Raw genomic sequence first — 8,546 nt, forward strand, 5'->3', positions numbered from 1 at the left:
CTAAGCAATTTTAAATGAACAACTCCTCTTTTTCTTCTTCTTCTTCTTCTTTCTTCTTCTTCTTCTTCTTCTTCTTCTTCTTCTTCTTCTTCTTCTTCTTTCTTCTTCTTCTTCTTCTTCTTCTTCTTCTTCTTCTTCTTCTTCTTCTTCTTCTTCTTCTTCTTTCTTCTTCTTCTTCTTCTTCTTCTTCAGGACTGTAATGCTTCACTCTTAGGCCTGCTTTCACTGTGCCTCATAGATTTTGGAATGTTGTGTTTTCATCGTAGTGTTTTTCCAGGATATTTTTTTATTTCTACTTTGATCTCTTTGGTAACCCAATCATAGTTTAATAGTATGCTATTCAGCCTCTAAGTGTTTGAATTTTTGTGATTGCTTTTATTATAGCTGATTTCTAATTTTATGTCATTGTGGTCTGAGAAGATGCTTGATATGATTTCAATCTTCTTGAATTTGGAAAGATTTTGCCTTTATCCTAATATGTGGTTTATCTTTGCAAATGTCCCATGTGTGTTTGAGAAGAATGTATAATCAGTAGCTTTGGGTGAAATGTTCTGAAGCTGTTGATTAAGTCCATCTGATCTAGTGAGTCATTTAGGATTGCTGTTTCTTTGCTGATTTTTTGTCTAGAGGATTGATACAGTGATGTTAATGGGGTATTAAAGTCTCCTACTATGATTGCATTTCTGTCAATCTCTTCCTTGATATCTTCTAGGAGTTTTTTTTTTTTATGTATTTGGCTGCTCCAGCATTGGGTGTATATATGTTTACCAGAGTTATATCCTCTTGTTGTATCGATCCCTTTAGAATTATAAAGTGGCCTTCCTTGTCTCTTGTTATGGTCTTCACTTTGAGGTCTATTTTGTCAGATATAAGTATTGTTGCCCCAGCTTTTATTTTTCATTTCCATTTGCCTGAAAGATGTTTTTTCCATCCCTTCACTTTCAGTCTGTATGAGTCCCTTGTTCTGAGGTAGGTCTCTTGTAGACAGCACATATATGGCTCATTTTGTCCTCACAAGAAACACTGGATCACCACATTCAATAAATGCTATCTACGAATTTTGAACTAAATTTTTTGAAATATCTTGTTTTTGGTTTTCCATCCCATTTACCATCTTGCCACCCAAACTTTCTTTTTATGCCAGATTGTTTCAATTATGTTCTGACAAAAGCACTGGTTAAATATGCTTTATAAGGATTGAGGTGCCATTGATCAAGAAATGCCCTAGTAGCCACATGAAAACCAAACTCACTAGAAACAATCTTTTCTAAAGTTGTACTATCCAATAGAAATTTTCCACTACCCACATTTAAAAAATGCAAAATAAACAGGTTGAAGCAATTTTATTTTATTTTATTTTTTATTTTTTTTTAACTTTTTATTGGTTAAGGTATTACAAATGTGTCTTTATTCCCCCATTGTCCCCTCATCCCCCAGTCTTGCCCTCACCCTCATCCCCTGTTGTCTGTGTCCATCGCTTATGCTTATATGCATGCATACAAGTCCTTTGGTTGATCTCTCCCCCTTCCCCCATCCTCCCGTACCTTCCCTCTGAGGTTTGAGCATCTTGGATATATCCAAAATATTATATTTCCATGGGTAATCAAGGTAAAATCATAGTAATAAAATATTTTCCTTTATTTTTTCACACAAAATGCTTAAAATCTGGTGTGCATTTTACACTCACACCACATCTCCACCTAAACTGGCCACATTTTAAGTGCTGGGAGACACATGTGGTTAGTGGCTTCTATACTGAATAATATGGTGACACTGTAGTGGTGGTTAAGCTTAACAAATAGCTTGGATTGTTCAGAGTGCTCATAGGCAGACAACTAAGTTTGCATACAAGTTCTCAAGGACTGAACTTATCAATACATTTATTTAGTCAAATGTGCGACTGCATATTAAAATGGTATAATTACTTCCATTTCTAGGTTGTGTTCAGTTTATAGCAGTATTTTCATGTGTGTTGGCTGATTTAATCCTCTTGACAGGTCACTGAGCCTGAAGTAATATTACCTGTCATGAGTTTTATTATGCAGATTAAATGAGTAGAGCCACATAAAAGCTCTTAGTGCAGTGCCTGAAATATTAGTGTGAATTCAGTAAGTGTTAATAATTGTCTTTATATCATAATTGTCATTACCAGTCAGAAGGCTAAGACTCTCAAGGCTTGAAGACTTTAATTTGTTTAATGTGGTAGGAACTAAGTTTACTTTCATAAAAATCAGTGCAAAATTTCAACTAAAAGACACTACTTGCTCATTCTAATATATGAAACAATGCACAAAAATATTCTTAGTCAACCACATACCCAGCCTCAATCATTACAAAAAACTCTGTACCTAACTGCCCACATAGTTTTCCTTGCTCAAAGAATAGCCTGCCAACTTATATACTAGTAAGTACACATGTGAGGCTTTTCCCCTTTTCTGCCTTTTTTGTTTGTTTGTTCATGCAAGTATGAGCTCACTCTATAACAACATGTTTCTGCCACTTGCATTATTTCCTTAACAAAAGATAGTATATGTCCCTCTCTGGGTGAATGGGATTTTATGGTTCATATTTTATACTCTACTTCTTTATTTCATGTGACATTTATTTGGGAAATACTAGGAAGATAATTTTTTAACTTTACTTTTTTTAGGTAATATAAAATTTGGCCTTGTAACACTTGAGCTTTCAATTTTGTTATATTGATGCTTCAGTCACTTCTTGAGGCAGATATTTAATTGTTTTAATTATGATAGTGCCGAAACCGGTTTGGCTCAGTGGATAGAGCGTTGGCCTGCGGACTGAAAGGTCCCAGGTTCAATTCCAGTCAAGGGCATGTACCTGGGTTGTGGGCACATCCCCAGTGGGAGATGTGCAGGAGGCAGCTGGTCGATGTTTCTCTCTCATCGATGTTTCTAACTCTCTATCTCTCTCCCTTCCTCTCTGTAAAAAATCAATAAAAATATATTTAAAAAATTATGATAGCTATACACTGCCATTTGGTATTTATCCAACAAATATTTATTGGTGCCGATTACATGCCATCATTAAACAAAATAACCAAGGCTAGTTGTCTTTATAGAACTTGCATTCTGGGTGGGAAGAGGGGCACTGACATAAACAAATTATGTACTATTAGAACCTGATAAAGATAAAGATCAAAGGATAAAATGCACATCGGGATTAAAGGGGATCTGGAGTTTTGGTATGGGACCAGTTGAAAAATTATATAAAGTGATCAAAGAAATCCTTGAAAGGTAACAGAATGTCACTTCAAAATATGCCAGTTTGGTATTTTGATTATTTTCAGCTGTAGGCTTTTGAAAAATAACGATCTAGGGAGAATCTTTCTATGAATTCCCTTTATCTATATAAAGGCAGATTCTCTAAAAGGAGCAAAATTGTCATAATTCTCTTCCCATGGGGTTTCATCAGTTATAGAAGATTGATTCCTATCACAGAGGAGAAGACTAGAAGGGAACACTACACCCAGACAAACTTTGTCACAAACGTTCACATTTCACATCTATTCTTCTAAGGGCCCACTCATCTTTCTTAAAAGTTATTTCCTATTTCCTAATAGGCCTATATCTCCTTCCCCTTTGCTTATTAGGATGGCATTCTAACTACCTGATAGAGTCACTCTCCCTGGGTCTCTCCCATATATACAGGAAGTATACATATTAATTAACTTCTTTGTTTTATCTTATTAATCTGTCTTTTATTACAGGAGTCTCAATCAAGAAACCAGAAGGGCAGAGAGAGAATTATTTGTCTTTCCCATAGTCTTGATGTGAAGATGATTTAAAAAAAATTAAATTGATTTTTAGAGAGAGAAGAAGGGAGAGAGACAGAGAGAAACATCCATGTCAGAACAAAACACTGGCCAGGGCTAAAGGTGATTTTTGAGCAAACATCTAGGACATTGAGAGAGGGATAATATAAGCTAGAATATATAATACTAATCCTAAAGAACATTCTGTGTAAATACCCTGAGGGGTGTGGCTGGTCAGTTCTGGGAATATCTGAGAGGCCAGTGTGGCTGGAGTGCAGAGATACAAGGAGAACCGTTAGGGACAAAGTTCAACAAAATAAATGGAGGCTAGTTAATATAGGTCCTTAGCCATTGCAAATGACTGGCTTTTAACTCAAGTTCAATAGGGAATCCACTGCAGGTTTTACACTGCAATGTAGTGCCATTATTTGAATTACCAGTTAAAACAATTATTTTGTATATATTTTTAAAACAGTGCTTATAGGTTTTACTAACGAATAGGATGCCCATTAACTGTGATAGGGAGGTCTCCAGTTCAAGGAGACTACAAAGCTCATTCAGGATCAGTTAAATTTAATACAACTTTTGGACATGCAAATAGAAATATGTCCTCTGGAGTTTAGGAGGAAAATCTAAGCTCAAAATATAAAATTAGGTGTCATTAGCATACAGGTGGTATTTAAAGCCATGAGACTGGTGATGTTAATTCAGAGTGTGAGTGTGGATAGAGAAAAGAGAAGGGGTCCCAGAACTGAACCCAAAGGCACACCAACATTAAGACAACAGGGAAGAGAATCCATCAAAAGAGACTGAGAAGAAACAGACAGTGACTCAAGCAGAAAACTAAAAGAAAATCATGCCTTAGATGCCAGGTGACTAAAGTTTTGCCAGAAGAGGTGTGACCCCCTGTGTCAAAATGCTGCTAGTACATCTGTGTGACTTTGAATTAAGCAAAGGTTTCTTATATATGATACCTAAAGCACAAGCAGCCCAACAAAAAATACATAATTTGGACTTCATGAAAAATAAATATTTTGTGCTTCAAAGGACACTACTAGAGAAGTGAAAAGACAACCCACAGAATGGAAGAAAATACTTGCAAATCATATATTTGATAATAACTTATTGTTCAGAATATATCAATAACTGTTAAAACTTAATACAAAGGCAATCCAATTTTTTTAAATGAAAAAAGGATCCAGATAGCTATTCCTCCAAAAAAAAACAACAAAAAAACAAAACAAATGAAAAAACCCAGAGGGCCAATAGATACATAAAAAGATGCTCAATATCATTAGTCATTTGGGGGATGAAAATCAAAACCATAATGAGATATCACTTCACATCCGATAAAATGAATAAAGTGAAAAAAATACAATAGCAATTCTTTTCAAGGTTGTTGAGAAAACATTGTTGGTAGGAGTGTACTATTTTGGAACAAAGCCTGGCAGTTCCTCAAAACATTAAACTTAGTTACAGTGTGATCCAGCAATTCCATCTAGCTGTATACCCAAGAGAAGTCAAAACATATGAACACACAACAATATCAATCCAAATACTCAGAGGACCATTATACATAAGAGACCAAATCCTATATAATAAAACCCTAATATGCAAATTGACTGAATGGCAGAATGACCAGCAGAATGACCGATTGCTATGATATGCATTGACCACCAGGGGGAAGACTCTCAATGCAGGAGCTGCCCTCTGGTGGTCAGTGTATTCCCACAGGGGGAGTGCTGCTCAACCAGAATCTGAGCTCATGGCTGGCAAGAGCAGGGGTGGTAGTGGAGCCTCTCCCACCTCTGCTGCAGGCAGGCAGTAAGGAGCGAAGGGTCCTGGACTGCGAGAGCCCTGAACTGCCTGAGGCATGTCTGACTGCCAGGGGGATCAGGCCTAAGCCAGAAGTCAGACATCTCCCGAGGGGTCCCAGATTGGATAAGGTACTCCCAACTGTTGTATTATCTTTCCTCATTTGGACGACATCTGGTGAACAAAAGTGCACAGATTTCATGCACCGGGACTCTAATATAGAAATAAATGAGGAAAGGCACAAACTTTGCACCTTAGATATAAATTCACTCAAAATTATTATTTAAATATGTAAATGATCTTTGAATTGTGAAAATTAAATGATAAAAAATATAAACTAAACTCTATAAATCACAGGTAAGTTAGCACTGAGTAAATGATTGAGTGATTATTATTCTTATTGGTTTTCTTAATAATATTTAATAAATATAATGAAGACATTTAGAAAAGGAGAATATTAGGGAATCCATAAAGACATTTGACAGGCTAAAACTGGTTTGGCTCAGTGGACAGAGCCACGGCCTGCGGACTGAAGGGTCCCAGGTTCGATTCAGGTCAAGGGCATGTACCTTGGTTGCGGGCACATCCCCAGTAGGAGGCGTGCAGGAGGCAGCTGATCGATGTTTCTAACTCTCTATCTCTCTCCCTTCCTCTCTGTAAAAAATCAATAAAATATATTTAAAAAAAAAGACATTTGACAGTTCCCCAGAAAAAATGGTATAAAGTATCTTCTATATTTACAGCTTTATTCAGGTACAATTGCCAATAACATTGTAAGATATTTAAAGTGTACATCATAATTATCAGTATTTTTCATTTTAGTCCTTCTATTAGGCACATGGTAGCACCTCATTCTGATATTCCACTTCCTTAATTACAAATGACTCTTTTCATGTGCTTATATGCAATCCCTGTATCTTCTTCGATGAAGTGTTTGTTCAAATCTTATGACCATTATTATTAGGTTGTTTGTTTCCTTATTATTGACTTGAGAATTCTTTACATGTTTTCTATACAGGTCCTTTATCAGATATATGATTAGCAAGCATTTTCTCACATTCTGTGGTTATTTTTTCATTCTCTCTATAGTGTGTTCATAATTTGAATGAAGACCATTTTATTGTTTTGCATTATCATTGTTTTTATATCTAAGAAATAGTTTCAAATTAAAATTCTTTTTCTATTTTTCTTATAGAAGCATTTTCATTTTAGGTTTTACATTTAGGTCTATTATCTATTTCGAGTTAAATTTTTATGATGAGTTGTATAGTACAAAATTTATATTTTTGCATGTGGTTATATAATTGATCCAGACTCAAATTTTGAAAACTATATTCTTTCTCTTCTAATCTTCCTTTGAATCTTTGCTGATAAGCAATTTTCTATATATGTATGGTTCTATTTCTGGACTTTATATCACATTGTTTTTATATTTCTATCATTATTCCAATACCACACTGTCTTGGTTATTGTTATTTTATAAAAAGTCTTAAAAAATTAAGTAGTACACCTCTCCAACTTTGTTCTTTTTAGAAGGCAATTTGGCTATTTTAGGTCCTTTGCATGTCCATATAAGTATCAGATTTGGCCATCATCTTCTATTAAAACAAATCTTTGGGTTTATGATATTATCACCACAATAAGTCTAGTTAACATCCATCACCACACGTAGTTAGAAAAAATTTTTTCTTGTGAAAAGTTTTTAGATTTACTCTCTCAGCAAATTTTAAATATGCAGTTCAATGCTGCTAACTATAGTCACCATGCTGTGCATTACATCCCCATGACTTATTTATTTTACAGCTGGAAGTTTGCACCTTTTAATCCTTTTCACACTTTTTGCTCACTCCACCCCCTCTGCCTTTGGCAAACACCAGTCTGTTTTCTGTATCTATCAGTGTGGTGTTTTTGTTTGTTTGTTTGTTTGTTTTTGTGTGTGTGGGGGGGAGCGGGGGTTTCTATTCATTTTTTTAGATCCCATATGTAAGTTGATTCATATGGTTTTTGTCTTTCTCTCTGACTTACTTCACTTAGCAAAATGCCTTCAAGGTCCACACATGTTATGTAAATGATAAGATATGATCTATAACTTTTTTGCCTGTAAATACCTTGTTATGAAACTTATAGGGCTTGCATGCCTGTGAATAATTTAATCTATCAAATATTTTAATGACAGTTTGGATAAATATGTGTGCTAAAATTTACATTTTTCTTCAATTTCTTGCATCAAGTGCTGATATTCAAAAATATATTAATATATCACTTGTTTTTGCTTTTTGTCTCTGTGTCTAGAATTTCCTATTTTTCTTTGATATTTGGGGAAAAGTCACTTTAATGTGATATGTCTGTGTGTATGTTGCAATTTCTCCATTTTTAGTATACTCTGAATCTCTTCCATTTGTTTCTTCTATGTTTTATTAAGTCTGAGAAACTTTATCTCCAGTGGTTTTAAAAACACTGCCTTCTTTGTATGGTTTTTCTATCTTTCTGGGCTCTATTGTCTAAATAGCAACATATTAATCCATACATCTTAACTTCTTTCATCTTTTCCCATTTCTTCTTGCTTCTTCCAAAGGATTTCCTCAAACTAAAAATTCTATGTGTTTGCTCTGGCCTTCTCAAAATAAAACCACACATCCAGCCTTTGCACACAGTTCTCATTATTGTACACAAGGATTTACTGATTTCAACTTAGGCTCCTGTCTTCAAATTCAAGGATTATACATTGGCAGATACTTCTGGGGTCTGTATTTATAGCATATCCTCTCTACTTCAGTTTATACTACTGTCCTATCTCCACTGCATTTGGCAACCCTGAAAGCTTTTCATTATTTTCAGTTTCAGCTGCCCCTAACTTCCTATAAGAGGTGTGCATTTCTGTTGCCTTATTCTCCCTGTGAATTCCAAGAGGAGAAGGGAGATAAGTGACTTTAAACTAATGTGCTCATACTAGAAATCC

The sequence above is a fragment of the Myotis davidii genome, unplaced genomic scaffold (assembly GCF_000327345.1).
Source record: "Myotis davidii unplaced genomic scaffold, ASM32734v1 scaffold951, whole genome shotgun sequence".
Lineage (NCBI taxonomy): Eukaryota > Metazoa > Chordata > Mammalia > Chiroptera > Vespertilionidae > Myotis > Myotis davidii.